Here is a 17,963-nt window from a genome sequence, read left to right on the forward strand (position 1 = left end):
ACAATGATAAAAAGTTAACAATTACAGGTCAAAGTACGGCCTTCAACACGGAGCCTTGGCTCACACCAAACAGCAAGCTATAAAGGGCCCCAAAATGACCAGTGTAAAACAATTCAAACAGGAAAACCAACGGTATAATCTATATAAAAAACGAGATACGAGAAACACCTATGAACCACACTAACAAACGACAACCACTGAACAACAGGCTCCTGACTTAGGACAGGTGCATAAAAATGCAGAGGGTTTAAAAGTTTTAACAGGCGCCAACCTTCACCCTAACCTGCCCATATATGAAATATATAAACAATAGATATGAAAATTAGATCATAAGTTAACAGTGGATGTAGAATGCAAATCAATAAGGTCTGTTTTATATATTCAGACCACAGACTCCTTTTTACTCCATGTCATGTAAACACTTAATTTTTAATAGGATTGGGGCCTCGGTGGCTGAGTGGTCTAAGTAGTTCAACTACTGTATCACTAGCCAGTCATCACTGAGGTTGTGAGTTTGAACCCTGCACATAGCAGGTATGTTCGACTCAAATCTTAATTGACAAGGATTGTCAGTTTTCTTGCCAAAGATCTATGGTTATCTCCGAGCAATCCAGCTTCCTACACAAAAAAAAAACAATGACTGCCACGAATAGTGCTGAAAGTGGTGTTAATCACTAATCAATCAATCAATCAATCAATAAATTTAGTACCCCAGGACGCAATTTATCTGTGTACCTCTATGTATAAACTATGAATTAATATTTGGTCTGAAACTTTATAATGTTGAGTTGTACTATGTAAGTTATTTTCAGATTTACAGGGCAGGCAGTCACTTCCTGTTTGACAATAATATTTTTATACCCACGGAGTATAGAACTTTTGATCATTTATTTCTCTACTTCTGTATTAAGGAATGATATGATATAAACATCAACGTTGGGTTTATAAAATCTGAAGTGTGAGTAAATTTCACATCAGCCAGGCAGTTACTTCCTGTTTTGCTATACTTTGAATTTTTATAATACTCACTGAACATATAATTTTTGTAACATTTGTTAAGCAGCTTCTGTATTATGTAATGTGGTATAGAACATATATGATGTTCAGTTGAACGCTTTTAGCGATTTTCAGATCAATAAGTTACAAGGCTGTAAAATCCTCTTTGATTGTACTTTGAATTTTATTATACCCATAGAGCATCATTTTTCTTGTCATATGAAACTCATCTTATGTATTCAGATATGATTTGTATTGAGCAATGATTTGAAATATGACCTGGACCTTGATAATCTTAAGCTGTGCTATGTAAGCTATTTTTAGATCTTCCAGGCAGTCACTTCCTGTTTGACTATACTCTGAACTTTTAAGATGTTCACATAACATCGAATATTTTGTCACATGATATTTCAACTTCACATTAAAAGAATGAATTGATATTTGGTCCTGTTTGACATTTGAATTTTATTTTCAACACGGAAGTTTTAGTTAATGTACGTCGTAATATAACAAGTTGGGCATACTTTGCATTACATTGTAGTCTACTCTTCTGAAGCCTTTGCTTTTTATTTTCATTTTCTTTTGCATGTGTTCTCTTTGGAAGGTTCTATTAAATTGATTCGTTGAACAATACAAGCTGCAGTCAGTTAGGGAGCTACCATTTGATTTTTAGGGGGGGCTAGGATGAAATTTGAAAAATAATTAAGGCAGTATGAGCAACTTTTCAAAAAAAAAAAAAAAGGCAGGATGTAAATTAATGTAAAAAAAGTCTGGATAAACTAATAAAAAAAAGGTAGGACCGATTAGAGTGAAAAATAAAAAGGCAGGACAGAGATTACAACTAAAAAAAAATGCAGGAAAATTTTTTTCATCCTAGCCTCCCCATAAAAATCAAATGGTAGCTCCCTTACAAGAAAATTGTTCCTTACTTGAGTACAGCCCTCTCCCAAATACATTTAAAAAGGAAAGATTTGGCTCCTTGATAGAAATTAGACTCATTTGATTATCATTTCTCTTCTAAGGAAGTATTTTGATTTAATACAGGGAAGAGCAAAGGTGATAAATAAATAAAAATGTATTATATACAGTGTTAAAATAGAGTTTACGGGGAAGTGAAAAAGACCTGAAGTAGTTGAATATGTCATGTAATCAAAATGATGACTTTTTAAAAAGGCTATGCATTGCTGTAACATGTAAGGGAGTGTTACATGTGCAAGCAGTAAGGCATTTATATCTTACACCATTCGTTCCAGTAAATACTTGGATATGCTGAAACCAAAAAATTTACAACTATCTATTCATGTTATGCACAGCAAACTTAAAGATATACACTGGCTCTTTACCGATAAAAAGCAACGCTGAACAATAATATATACAAATATAATACAATCTAACAGCCTGTCCATTGTGTAAGACAGTCTGTCGCTATTAGACAGTGCTGGCTGTTGCAGTCTGTCCTTCAAGTGTGACAATCTGCTCTGTCAACTTTTCCTATATCAAATCGACTTGTATCTTTACTTTGTACCCAGGATAAAGTGTCCTCACAATATCATAGCTATGCTAGCATTTAATATAATTGTACACTCTATTGATCTGCTTAAACTCTTTATAAGAACATCGACCAAATTTTGACAGTACATTGACAGCCTGAATGGCATTTCTCATCCGCTTATATACCCCTGGTAGAATACGTTATTTCCATGATAGGGGTGTTCCCTAAATGTTCCCTCTACTGAATATAGACAATCCCGTATGAACACCCTTTAAGCTTCAACTCGACCACATATTTCCCCGCCAAAAGTCTGAATCAGCACAATGCTTTCACAAGCGTTAAACATTTTCTGATAAAGCATATTATTCTAATCTGTAACATAATGATCAATAAACATAACAGGAGTACACATGTTTCCAATCAAAAGTAGGTTACCATGACTAACAATTCATGCATCTTAGCCTTTTATTGAGTTTTATATTCTTATCAAGCATTCTATGTAACATGGCTGACTTTCAACAACTTCCCGACAAAAATTTCCTTTCTGACTGTACACCTAATGCTCAATCACTCAGAATTGTATGCCCCTGCTGTCACCGGTAGGGGCATTAAGTGTTACCCTTGTCCGTCTGTCCATACGTCCATATGTACGTCCCAAAATTGGTTTCCATTCCCTCACTTTAGTTTGCCTTAACCAAATGTTATGAAACTTATACACAATGCTTATTACCCGTGACAAAACACAGATCAAGTTCAAATTTGGGTGGCTTCACTTGTACTTTTAGTTAAGTTATGCCCCTTTATAAAGTTAAACGCAGCAGGGGCATCATCTGTGTCCCATGGACACATTCTCCATTTATTTATTTTTGTAAATTTACAAAAACAGTTATGTAATTGGGCATGATGATTCATTAACAACAGTCTTTCAGATTTGTATATTATAAAAATGGGTCACCATGACCTGCATTTAATGTTTTATTTCCTTTGACTAAATATTTATGTTTATAACAGGAATTTGGGGAAAAAATAAACCAATTAAATTATCTTCTTTTGAAAGGTAAAAGGACTGTGGGAACTTGTAGTAATATAACTCTGACAAAAACTTCTTTATTGTGAAAGTTTAACAACAGATCACAAAATTTTAAAGACCTATTTATTAAAGGAGAAGGTATTGGTACATTTTGGGACTTATTTTGGTCCATAGTAAATAAACTCAAAATAACAAATTGTTCAATACCAATACTTTTCACAATTTTTAAACTTTTGATTAGAAAGTAAAATTGAGAATGGAAATGGGGAATGTGTCAAAGAGACAACAACCCGACCATAGAGCAGACAACAGCCGAAGGCCACCAATGGGTCTTCAATGCAGCGAGAAACTCCCGCACCCGCAGGCGTCCTTCAGCTGGCCCCTAAACAAATATGTATACTAGTTCAGTGATAATGGATGTCATACTAAACTCCAAATTATACACAAGAAACTAAAATTAAAAATGATACAAGACTAACAAAGGCCAGAGGCTCCTGACTTGGGACAGGCGCAAAAAAGGCCTTCATAAAATCTACATATTACTGTTTATATAATGACTGGTGTTAAAAGTTCTTTTAGGTTTTTTGAAAAAACAGGCTAATTTTGGGAACCTTTTGGCTAAATTTACAAGGCGCACAACATAATGTCCCAATGAATAGATGAAAAAATCTTTGAATTCCAATGTGAATGCCGTTTCGGCTGAAATTTGTGCTCTTTATTATTTCTAAACATGTGGTAGTCCGTGGTATATTTCGTGTAATTTCATCATATTACTAAATTTTGTGTTTTAAATGTTCCTGGTATTATATTCTATACAGTATAAAACCTGAATTAGTAAGATCATCTTTGGAATTGAGATGTATTGTTACTATTAGAATGTTTTTAAATATTTTCTTAAAATTCCTAAGATGTTTCTGTGTTAAAAGCTTAAACATGTTTTCTTTACCTGAAGCATTCATTGATAATTAGTGTACATATTTTATTTTCAGTAAACTGCCAGTGTCTGCATAAACTTGGAACGATTGATACAATTAAATACAGATTATGCTGAGCATAAATGAAAGAATAAGAAAGAGGGTGAAGGTATGACGAATTTGTGATAGGAACAGTTTGACAAAAAAGCACAATTAGTTGACATCACATTTTTAGAAAAAAAATATTTCAGTAATCTAACTTATTCTTAATCAAAACTTCAAAGTTTTTCTATGTGTTATAAGAATGATTACATGAGAAATTTCTTTGATAAATAGGGGCTAACTTTCCTTGTAATTGTTAAATACACATTATGGAAATGGCTGCCTGTTGAAATTTGAATATAGTATGTTGGAAACCTGTTGCTATGGTATACCATTTTCTGTCTATCAGTCAGTCTGTCTAAGCATACCTCTAGATAAAATGCTGTGCTTTAATGAATCCTTGCAAAATTTGAACTAAATGTTAAGTTCCGTGAAACTAGCCACTTTTTCATTTTAATGAAACTTTGAAACTTTTTTTTGAAACTTTTAATTTCACTAAAGGCCTCACATGAGGCATGATAGTACAAACAATACAATATAACAAATATAATGCATGAACAAAACTAAACATATAGTGATTTCCAAATCAGTTGCTAGAGTTATGGAACCTTATCCTTAAAAAAAGATAAATTTCTTTAACACATCATTACAACATTTTTACACTGCCATGTCTGTATTAGGTGTCATATAGACATACTACCCTTTGATAAGATGAATTCCAATTTTTTTCTGAGTTATGTGACTTTAACCATTAAAAGCTATGCAATTTTTAATGTTTGGTTCAACATATCAACAATATATCACTTCACATTAATTTGAAGGAAGATTAGAAACAGAGACAAGATAAATGCTTAAAAGAAAATCTCCCAATCAAGTTTAGCACCAGAAAATGCTTGATAAATTTCACTAAAATTACCCCTGTACAGTATTAAATCTACATGCAATGTCCACTCTCACTGAATTGAAGACCAGTATATGTATAATATAAGCTTTGACACAAATGTTTGTTGTTCTGTTGATTCATCTGTCTGTCTGTCTGTCACAAAAAGTTTTATTTAGAGCTCCATGTGATGAACCTGTTTACTTTTGGGCTGAAATGGATACCTTGGTATGCAGGGTTATCAATGAATATTAACAAATATTTTCAAATAAAGTACCAATGTGTTAACAACACTTCATGAGACTTCAATTTTATTAAAATGCTGGTTGACATCAGCAAGGCCTTGCGGTCATAAAACTTTACTCAGTACTCTGAGTACAAAATTTGTGCTTGAAACACCTAATCCTGTATTTTGATTTGTTGATTTCTGAGTCGGAGAACGAAAATCATGCTCGAAATTTTTATAACCACTAGACAAGGTCTTGGAAGAGTGCAGACAAACTTTTTTTACAGGGGTTATGCCCCTTGGAAATCGAAATATATGGAAAATAACTTTGTTACTGATCACATGCCTATTTTCCTTGTGAGATTTTTAGTAATTGCCATTGGGCAGATAAAATATTTGCAATGCGGGGGAACATTGAAACTGTTCTGTTATTTCTATGCACCTAACTTCAAAGTGAATTGAAAACAGAAGGATTATCTATAAAGTACACATCATTTGGTGTCAACTAGTATACAAGAGATTGTTATGTTGGAAGTCTTTTTTTAGAGTTAACATTTGATTATTGTAGAACTATCATTTAATTCATACATAAAACAAATGTACTGAAGAAACTATGCAACCATTCGTTGACTAGTTTTAAATTTCTTCTGGGAAGTGATTTTTTTTAAGTTGGCTTGAAAATGAACATAACTTTGAATTTGAAATGAGGGAAGTCAGGAAATGTGTATTGTTCCATTAATAAAACCGTGTCAACAATTTTCTTTGAATCATCAGAAGTACAAATTTTAAGGACCTTTGTACTTTAGAATTGAAATTCCTGATATGTATAAATTTTGAAATGGATAAACTTAATTAGAGCTTGTTTAATGAAGCATCTTAATAACATGGGGATTGATTCCCACTTTCCTATATATTTTTTTCAAAATCAGAATATATGAATTTTAGATGTGTGATGAAATAATGATAAGTATTCAACAACTATTGATTTTAAGAAAAATTATTTAAAAAAATTTAAAACAACTTTCATCATCAAATTGGTTTAAAAAAAAATTATTAAGACAAAAGTTTTGAAGCTGCTTTCAGCACCAAAAGGGTTTTAAACAATATTAATATTATTGAGTATTATTACATTGGTTGCGATGAATTACATTGATTTCCCAGTGAAATAAAAACCGATAATTTCACATGTGAAATAAAAGTGGTTATTTCACTCCTCTGACGTCATACAACAATAGGCGTTGTCAAGACGTCGATAACGTCGGATCAAAACAAATTGTGAATGCGTAGAAAAAGATATAGTTCCTTACGTTTTCTACTTTAATTTCATAAAAAAGCCATTTGCCAATGTAATAAAAAGAATAACTAATCAAAGAATTCAAATATCGAAAAATATTCAACTCGTGACCGAACAACACTGATAATTAACTCATGCGCTACGCGCATTCGTGAATTAATGTGTTGTTCGGTCACTAGTTGATTATTTTTCTCTATTTGAATTCTTCGATTAGTTATTCAATAATTAATTGATTTGTAATTTCTTGGGGAAAATGTAAGTTTTAGAAAGCCCAAATAATTAAAATTTGATGTCTTAAGGTAATTTGGGGAAGTAAACAAAAAATTACCTCAATATTTAGTAGTTAGCCATATTCTAGTTTATATCACACTTAATTTTTTAAAAATATACTAGTAATGAAATGTCCAAGTCATGGAGCTTGTTTTCAAGCTACAGAAAGTGCACAATTCTCTTTTTAAAGATTTAATACAGGAGAAACTAGTACTTAGAATATAAAAATAAAATTGAAGGAGATTAACTAAAGAAAATAAAAAGAAAAGTGGGGCCATTGAGCTGATTTGCTTGCTAAATAACTAAAGGTGTAAATTAACAGTACATTGTACAATTAATTATAACTTTGAAGAATCATGAGTTACCTCCCCTTATATATATGTTACAGTGAATTTGTATAATCAGTGATTATGTAGAATCCCTGATTTTTCAGGGAATAGATAAAATCACTAAACTCATTAGTGATTATATATAATCCCTGATATTGACCAGTGATTTTACATAATCACTGAACATTTTACTAATTATTTTACAAATTCCCTAATACGATTTCAGGGATTATCAATAATAACAAAAATCAAATTAAGTGAACAGTTTTATTCAACTATTGAACCACATTATTTCACAAGCAAATGATAATGGCAGAGGAAAAAACAAAATACAAGATATGGACAAGGAACAAATACAGTGTTTTTTTTTATTTTGATGACAAAAGAACCTAGTAAAAAGTAAAATCACAAAAATACTGAACTCCGAATAAAGAAGACAAAATATTACTATCTGCTGACATATAAATATCTAAATTGTTTTATGCTGCTACCATGGCTACTATCCTTTGTTAACTCACTGGGGCCCAAAGGGCCCCATGTGAGCTTATGCCATAACTTGGCGTCCGTCGTCGTTGTCTGTCGTCTGTTGTCGTCTGTCGTCGTAAACTATTTAAAAAATCTTCTCTTCTGAAACTACTTGGCCAAATACCTTCAAACTTTAACTAGATGTTCCTTAGGGTATCTAGTTTATAAATTGTATTTGAAGTTTTGATCCATCGACAAACATGGCCGCCATGGCTAAAAATGGAACATAGGGGTCAAATGCAGTTTTTGGCTTATATCTCAAAAACTAAAGCTTTTAGAGCAAATCTGACATGGGATAAAATTGGTCAATTGGTCAAGATCTATCAGCTCTGAAATTTTCAGACGAATCGAACAACCCATTGTTGGGTTGCTGCCACTGAATTGGTAGTTTTAACAAAATTTTGCAGTTTTTTGTTATTATTTTGAATATTATTATAGATATATATAAACTGTAAGCAGCAATAATGTTCAGCAAAGTAAGATCTACAAAAAAGTTAATATGACCATAATTGTCAATTGACCCCTTTAGGAGTTATTGCCCTTTAAAGACAATTTTACACAATTTGTTCATCTAGTTTGCTAGCATTTAAAAATCTTCTCCTCTGAAACTACTGGGCCAATTACCTTCAAACTTTAACTAAATGTTCCTTAGGGTATCTTGTTTATAAATTGTATCCGAAGTTTGTATTCATCAACAAACATGGCCGCCATGGCTAAAAATAGAACATAAGGGTCAAATGCAGTTTTTGGCTCATATCTCAAAAACTAAATCTTTTAGAGCAAATGTGACATGGGGTAAAATTGTTTAATTGGTCAAGATCTATCGGCCCTGAAACTATCAGACGAATCGAACAACCCATTGTTGGGTTGCTGCCACCGAATTGGTAGTTTTAACAAAATTTTGCAGTTTTTTGTTATTATTTTGAATATTATTATAGATATATATAAACTGTAAGCAGCAATAATGTTCAGCAAAGTAAGATCTACAAAAGAGTTAATATGACCAAAATTGTCAATTGACCCCTTAAGGAGTTATTGCCCTTTAAAGACAATTTTACACAATTTGTTCATCAAGTTTGCTAACATTTAAAAATCTTCTCCTCTGAAATACAGGTGAGCGATTCAGGCTCTTGAGAGCCTCTTGTTCCCTTCACACTTGCACTGTGCAATTGCCAAATTTCTAATGACAGGTGTTATGGTTAATTTCACTGAATAGGGAAAAGCTGTATAGTTTAACCCTTATCCATCATTCCGTCATTCCACAACAAACATTTATACAGAATTTTTTTCTAAACATTTCCACGTATTGAGCTGATTTTGAGTATGTGAGTCTACTATGGTGAATTACAGATCAAGTTTACTTTCTGTTCAGCGCTACTGATTTATTCCGAAATTACGGGCTTTGGACCTTGAACATTTTGTGAAAATAGCAGTTATACAGACTTTTTGTCAAAACGCCTTCACATAATGAGCTGATTAATAATATGTGAGTCTAGTATGATGAGTTACAAATTTAGATTACGTTTGGTTCCGCTCTGCATAGTTTTGCCGAAACAATGTGTTTTGGACAACATTTTGTGAAAATAACAGTTATATGGATTTTTTTTCTAAATGCCTTCTCATATTGAGCTGATTTTTAGTATGTGAGTCTACTATGATGAGTTACAGATCAAGTTTACATTTGGTGTTGCTCCGCTGATTTTTGCTGAACTTACGGGCTTTGGACTTTGAAAATTTCATGAAAATAACAGTTATACCGACTTTTTTGCTAAATGCCTTCACATATTTAGCTGATTTTAAGTATTTGAGTCTACCAAGATGTGTTACAAATGGAGTTTACTTTTGGTCCCGTACCGCTCAGTTCTGTTGAAATAATGGGTTTTGAACCTTTTTTTTTTAAATAACAGCCATATGGACTTTTCTTTCTAAATGCCTTCACATATTGAGCTGATTTTTAGTATGTGAGTATACTATGATGAGTTTCAAATTGAGTTTGCATCTGGTTCTGCTCCACTGGTTTGTGCCAAAATTATGGGCTTTGTACTTTGATAATTTTGTGAAAATAACAGATATGAAACTTTCATTTTCAAATTTCCTGTCCTAAAAATGGCTTCAAGCTTTTCTTGCGAGGGGGGCCGTTCCAATCTTCTAATCTTTTAAAGAAATTCCATGTACACATGTTTTTGAAAGAAAATTCTTAGAAAATCAAAATTGCTCAGAATCAAAATTGCTACATCATTCCTATTACAACTTTTCAGAGTTATTGCCCTTAAATGACAATTTTTTTCTTTTGACTAATTTTCTTGTGTTTGCCTTTTATCTTGAAAACTTTGATAGTTAGGTAGAAACTGTGAATGGCAAATGGATCAGCAATACCAGATCTACACAAATGAAAAATCATTGGATGGCTAGAAACTATAAAAAGCTCAATTTTGACAAGTGAGTGAATCAGACTCTTAAGAGCCCTTTGTTGCCCCAACGCGTTGTGGGAGACAAAGAAATACCAGGCATCTGTACGTCTGTCAGTCTGCTTGTCGTGTCCATCTGTGCGTACGTCCGGTCTTGCTAGCGCTCTTACATGTACAATTCTTGCCAGATTTTTATGAAACTTATATCATAGGTTTATATCAGCAATGTTTCAGATGAGTTAGAAAATCTGTGACGATCAATTATTTTTAAAAGAGTTATGCCCCTTGGAAATATTGATTATATGGAAAATTGCATTGTTAGCACTCTACGTAATGTGTACAATTCTTGCCAGAATTTTATGAAACTTATTATACAACTGCAAAAAAATTTTGTGGTCGTATATTGGTATCACATCGTCGTCGTTGTCCAAAGACAGTTGGTTTCCGGACAATAACTTTAATATAAGTAAATAGAAATCTATGAAATTTAAACACAAGGTTTATAACCACAAAAGGAAGGTTGGGGTTGATTTTGGGGGTTATGGTCCTAACAGTATAGGAATTAGGGGCCAAAAAGAGGCCAAAAGGCATTTTTCTAGTTTCCAGACAATAACTTGTGCTTAAGTGTATGGATATCTCTGAAATTATACCACAAGTTTCAATACCACAAAGGGATGGTTAGGATTGGCTTTGGGGGTTATGGCTCAAACCGTTTAGGAAATAGGGGCAAAAAAGGGGGAAAAACAAGGGTTTCCTGGTTAATGGACAATTTAAAAGGAAGGGAGGTAATCCAAAAACAAAATTGTACAATGTTGGATTACCTCCCTTACACTGCTTTTATGATGTATTTGAATGGGTAATTATGGTTGCAAACTCCATTTGGAAATTTGAATTGAGATAATAACCATATCTTGAGGGAAAGAATTTTTTTTTTTGGAAAAGGGGGGGGGGGGGGGGGGGGGCAATTTTTTCTCATTTCAGATTTCAGAAATTAAACAAAATTTCTTCACATATTTGGGGATTTTTTTTGGGAGGGGGGTTGGGGTTGGGTTTGGGGGGTTCAATACGCAACAGCATAGTGTATTGCACAAAAGCAAAAAATTGAATATAAAATCAAATCATATAACCAATTCTAAGTTCTTACAGTTATTCTGTGTCAGAAACCTATTATGTGTCAAATATTTAATTACAATCCCAATTTAGGCCTGTATCAAGCGCGAAATTGTGTCCATTTCATTTTTGCCCCAACTGTTCAGGGTTGGACCTCTGCGGTCGTATCCAGCTGGCACGTGGGAAGCAATTTATGTTGTAGGTTTATATCAGCAATGTCTCGGACAGGTTTGAAAATCAGTGCCATTCTACTATTTTTTAAAAGAGTTATGTCCCTTGGAAACATTAATTATATGGAAAATTGCATCGTTAGTGCTCTCGTGTACAATTCTTGCCAGATTTTTATGAAACTTATATTGTAGGTTAATACTAGTTATATCTCTTTTAAAAGAGTTATATATTTTGGAAATTGTTCTCAAGTCTTCAACTCTCTAGTTAGATAATTTAAAAAGTTTTTTTTAATAAAGAACAACAAATTTTTTTTTCTTAGTTATTGTCCTTGGACAGAACAGATAAAATATGTGCAATGCAAAGGGGGGGGGGGATATTGTAACTCTGTCATCAGGGAATGTCTCCTCTGTTCCATAAATCTTTGATCTGCCTAGTAAAATATTCTATATATCGTCTGAAATTCAGTTGCATAAATTGATTAATTGCATGCTTTTCTATTGATGAAAGTCATTAGTTGTATTGATTGATGCATTGCAGTATTTATTAAAGTTAAAATTCCATGTTTTCCTGGGAAAGCTGGGAAAGAGGTTAAATAGTATTGTGAAACAAATGGGTTATTAGGTACAGTTTAAAAAAGTGACTGCTATTGAAACACCAGTAATAGCTATTCTGAAAAGGTATCTTTCTCTTGGATGTTTTCTTCTTACATATATATATCATTATTAATAAAAAAAAAGGTTATTTTTGTCATGCCTGCAAAATGTATGTCTTGATGAGACAATAGCAATCCTAGATTCTGTTGTCTGTATCGTCAACATTTAGGTTCAGTCTGTGGTTAAAGTTTTTCCAGACATCAAAAACTTTGTCGAACCTTTATGGAAATTTATGAAATTTGGACAGAAGCTTTTTGATGACAAATTGAAAAAGAGAGTATCCAGAGCAAAATTTGGAAATATATATAAGTATTTTGCTGATAGACAGACTTAGTTTTTAGCTCGGGCCAAGTGAGCTTTTCTTATTACTTGGCATCTGTAGTCTGTTGTCGGTTAATTTTACAATAATCTTCTATGAAACTACAAGGCCAAATTTAACCAAACTTGACCACAATCATCATTGGGGTATCTAGTTTAAAAAATGTGTCTGATGACCTCGCCTGCCAACCAAAAGGCCAGCATGGCTAAAAATATCTAATATAAGGGTAAAATGCATGTTTTGCGTATTATTTTGAAAACCGCTATAAATAGAGAAAATTGTCAGATGCTTCCTTCTTAGAGTTTTTGCACTTTAATGACAATTTTTACCAATTTTTTCATATTGCCTAATATCTTTAAAACTATAATAGATAGATAGAAACGTAATAAGCAAAAATATTCATCAGAACAAGATCTATAAATAAGTCAACTTAGTTGAAAATCTTCAGTTTACACCTTATTAGAGTTATTGACCTTTAATGATGATTTTTGTTGGGACTGCGACATTTACGTCATGAAAGTGAGACATAGTGATTCCAAGATTCCGTTGTTGGCCGCATCAACATTTAGGTTCAGTCTGTTGTTAAAGGTTTTTTAGACATCAATAACTTTGTCAAACCTTCATGGAATTTTATGAAATTTGGACAGAAGCTTGTTAATGACCAAAATACAGTATCCAGAGCGAAATTTTGAATATGTTTATTTTCATTTTTCTGATAATTGGACTTAGTTTTTTTTACAGTTAACAAGTAGATACATTCTGGGATCAAATGTTTTTGACATTGTAAATTTGTACACGACAGAAGTGAGTCTTCAAGACTAAGAAATAGCATCTAAAGAAAAAGTTTGAATTTTTTAAATTCTGTATTTTACTGATAGATGGACTCACTTTTTAAGTCAACATTACACTTTTACACTGACAGCAGCAATCGCAGGCGAGACACAGTGTTCTGCAGAACCCCTTATTAATTTTTTACCAATTATTTGTATTTTGGCTAATATCATAAAGACTATAATAGATAGATAGAAAATTTAAAAAGCAAAAATGATCAGCAGGACAAGATCTACAAATAAGTATGGTTAGTCGACTCCTTATTGAAGTTATTGCCCTTTAATGACGATTTTTCACATTTTTACCTTTTATCTTGAAAACTGTAACAGATAGATAAAAACATTAAATAGCACAAATGATCAGCAAGACAAGATCTACAAATAAGCCATAATTTTAGCGGCATAATGGCTGAAATCTTCAGTTTACTTGTAATTGGAGTTATTGCCCTTTATTGATAATTTTTATGCCCCCGCCGTAGCGGAGGGGGGCATTAAGTTTTATCCTTGTCCATCTGTATGTCCGTCTGTCCGTCTTAGTACGTCCCAAAGTTGGTTTCCGTTCTCTAACTTTAGTTTGCCTCAACCAAATGTTATGAAACTTATACACAATGTTAATTACCACAAAATACAGATCCAAGTTTGAATTTTGGTGGTGTCACTTTAACCGTTTTAGAGTTATGCCCTTTACAAATGGAAAAATTGTCGAATTTTTCGTTTCCGTTCTCTAACTTAAGTTTGCCTCAACCAAATTTTATGAAACTTATACACAATACTTATTACCACAAAACTCAGATCAAGTTTAAATTTGGGTATGGTCACTTTTACCATTCTTCAGTTATTTCCGTTTATAATTTTATATGATATGCAAGCGGGGGCATCATCTGTGTCCCATGGACACATTCAACATTTTTTTTTTAAATTTGCTTTTTTGCCTATTACCTTGAATACTTTTATAGATAAAGAGAAACTTTAAAATGGAAAAATTATCAGCAGGATAAGATTTGAAAATATGTCATCATGACTGCAATTGTCAGATACCTCTTGATAGAGTTATTCCCCTTTAATGATGATTTTTACCAAAATGTGACCATTGTTGAAGATGCAGGTGAGCTACACAGGTTCTTTAGAGCCTCTAGTTTGCAGTTAACTTATATAGACAGTCTGAGATAACATTTTTTTGACATAATAAATATGAATTGTTATGAAACCTTGCCAGAAGCTAAACTGCAGGATCAAGAAATAGCATCTTAGTAAAATGTTTTTTTTTTCTGTATTTTACTTATAAATGGACTCACACTGACACCAGCAATCGCAAGCGAGACACAGTGTTCTCTTAAACCAGGATTTTCACCAAGTCGCTATTGGCAATATCAGAAACTCTCAAAACATCTGTTGAATCAGTTTTATGAATGGACTACCTATTTTTAAGGTAAAAAAAAATAGTACCTGTGAAACATTTCTGCTAGACTGCTTATTTTTAAGGCAAAAAAAAATAGTACCTGTGAAACTTTTCTGCTAACATGCTGAAATAGTTATTTTTCAAAAAAGTTTTTAACTTGCTTCAACAGTCAAAACAGCCTGAATTTAATAGCCACTGTTAAATAAAAAGAAGAAACAAAATCTTGGGGTAGGCAGGCATTAAAAATAAGAGTTGGTCTGGCTAGTGGAAACACAATTTTTTTTTATAAGGCTTTATTAAATATTTATAAATCACATTTAGGTTTTGCTGCAGATTCCTAAATCATATTTAGGTTTTGGAGCAGATTCATAAATCACATTTAGGTTTTGGTGCAGGTTCATAAATCATATTTAGGTTTTGCTGCAGGTTTATAAATCACATTTAGGTTTTGCTGCAGATTCATAAATCATATTTAGGTTTTGCTGCAGATTCATAAATCATATTTAGGTTTTGCTGCAGGTTCATAAATCGTATTTAGGTTTTGCTGCAGGTTTGTAAATCACATTTAGGTTTTGCTGCAGATTCATAAATCATATTTAGGTTTTGCTGCAGATTCATAAATCATATTTAGGTTTTGCTGCAGGTTCATAAATCATATTTAGGTTTTGCTGCAGGTTCATAAATCATATTTAGGTTTTGCTGCAGATTCATAAATCATATTTAGGTTTTGCTGCAGATTCATAAATCATATTTAGGTTTTGCTGCAGATTCATAAATCATATTTAGGTTTTGGAGCAGATTCATAAATCACATTTAGGTTTTGCTGCAGGTTCATAAATCATATTTAGGTTTTGCTGCAGATTCATAAATCATATTTAGGTTTTGCTGCAGGTTCATAAATAATATTTAGGTTTTGCTGCAGGTTTATAAATCATATTTAGGTTTTGCTGCAGATTCATAAATAATATTTAGGTTTTGCTGCAGATTCATAAATCATGTTTAGGTTTTGCTGCAGGTTCATAAATCATATTTAGGTTTTGCAGCAGATTTTACTAATTTTACAGGAATTCTTGTTCTCTATTTTAAATCAAACATTGTGTTCTTGCAAATTATGGTTTCGAAAAAGGCTAATTATTACACTTAATCGAATAAGGCTAACAGAAATTGTACGGTATGATATTGCATCTTAAAAGCTATATACTGATTTAGCTTTTTTTGAAGTGTTTTGTTTATAGCAGAAGTAACCATATATATTCTTTTCTCATTGATTGATAAACATTCCAAATGCAGCTTTCTTTCATTATGAATTGTGTTATTTCCAACTTTTATAATCGATTCTCTATCAGTATTAACAAACATTTATAGTCCACTAGATATTTTTATTTTAAATCTTGATTCATCAACCTCATAAAATCTAGATACTAGTAAGAGGATAAGAATGCCCTTTATTGTCAAGCATCAAACGTCCATTTTTAGCTACCGTTAGCGTCAAATGGGACTCAAATGAGCCTTAATTTTTTATCGTCATTCGTCAAATCTCATTTTGTAGCTACTGTTAGCGTCAAATGTAGTAAAATGTTAATTGTTAATGTTACTTTAACAAATATTTTACCGTCATTCTTCATGTAGGGTACCCCATTCCTACCCTCTAGTAAGAACTATCTTTATTTAAGGAATTAATGAAAGAATGATAAATCAAAAGTCTTTCTTTCAGGGAATAAGTTATAACATGAACAAGAGAGATATATATATACAATAACAAGGCCAAATCACAAGAGAGGGGGGGAAATGTAGAATACTAAAAATAAATAAATTGATTTGTTCTAATATCCCAAGGATGAACTCAGATGGTGCAGTGGCATTTCTGTTGTTTATTGATGGTGAAAAAAATCTGAATGAAATTTAAACAAAAACAAAAACCAAGCCTAGACCACAAAAGAAATGCTGTGTGTTTTTTTTATACCCCCAACTTCTTAAAGAGGGTGGTTTATATTGATATGTTTGTTATACACCCACTATAAAAGCTGGGGCTATATTGCAATCACCTTGTCTGTCTGTCAAACAAATATCTTTGACACACTTTTCTAAGAAACTACATGACAGAATAACTTCCTATTTGGTCATCAGCTTGACAGGAATGGGTTGTAATATATGATCACTTTTGGATCAGTCAGATACTTATTTTCTGTTTACGCAACTCCTCCTTAACCCCGGATTACAATTACCGGTAATGAAACTTTCTGCACCTGATTAATCTTTTGTACACATATTCTGTTTTTTTTATGCAAATAGTGTTTTGGGTTTCTCTTAGCAAATCATGAACTTTGCAAGGAGTGGGAAAAAGGGGGGGGGGGGTTAAGTCTTAATGAGATAAGCTCATATTTTTTTTTGGGGGGGGGGGGGAGAGAGAAATTATTTTATGATTGTTTTCAATACAGACATTGTGATTGTTATACGACCGAAAACAAATTTTTTTTTTGGGGGGTCAATTTTTTTCCCTCAAGATTTAAGAAATTGTCAATTTTCCTAAGAAAAATTATGGGTCACAATTTATTTTGTTAATTCTTTGTATATAGTCTGAAAACAGATTTACTAAGTATTGCGCAACAGCACAGTGTATTGCACAACAGCAAGAAATCTTCAATTGAATATAAAATCAAATCATATAACCAATTTCAAGTTCTTTGACTACATTTATTCTGTGTCAGAACCCTATAATGTGTCAAATATTTATTTACAATCCAAATTCAGACCTGTGTCAAGCTTGAATATTGTGTCCATTTTTGCCCCAACTGTTCAGGGTTGGACCTCTGCGTTCATATCCAGCTTTGCTAGGCGAAGCAGTTTATTTGAAATGGACAGGGACACTGAAATTTTATTTTTTTTATTTGTCGGATTTGTTTATTTAATATGATGACCATTATATGACCTATAGTTGTAATCACAGACATCTGTTAAGTAGATTGATTATTATAGTGACCACTGCTTACACTGTCCCCAATCAATATTTCTCAT

At 32.5% G+C, this 17,963-nt stretch overlaps 1 protein-coding gene across 1 annotated transcript in view; it reads left to right on the top strand.

Annotated features, from left to right (window-relative positions):
• Positions 1-17,963, top strand: part of LOC127730270 (ecdysone receptor-like) — a 124,086-nt gene that overhangs the window by 14,195 nt on the left and 91,928 nt on the right. The window contains exon 4 of the mRNA XM_052238573.1: positions 4,508-4,601. The gene's annotated coding sequence lies outside the window, so the exon portion shown is untranslated. The remainder of the gene's footprint in view (positions 1-4,507; positions 4,602-17,963) is intronic.

This window comes from Mytilus californianus, unplaced genomic scaffold (assembly GCF_021869535.1).
Source record: "Mytilus californianus isolate M0D057914Y unplaced genomic scaffold, xbMytCali1.0.p SCAF_2, whole genome shotgun sequence".
Lineage (NCBI taxonomy): Eukaryota > Metazoa > Mollusca > Bivalvia > Mytilida > Mytilidae > Mytilus > Mytilus californianus.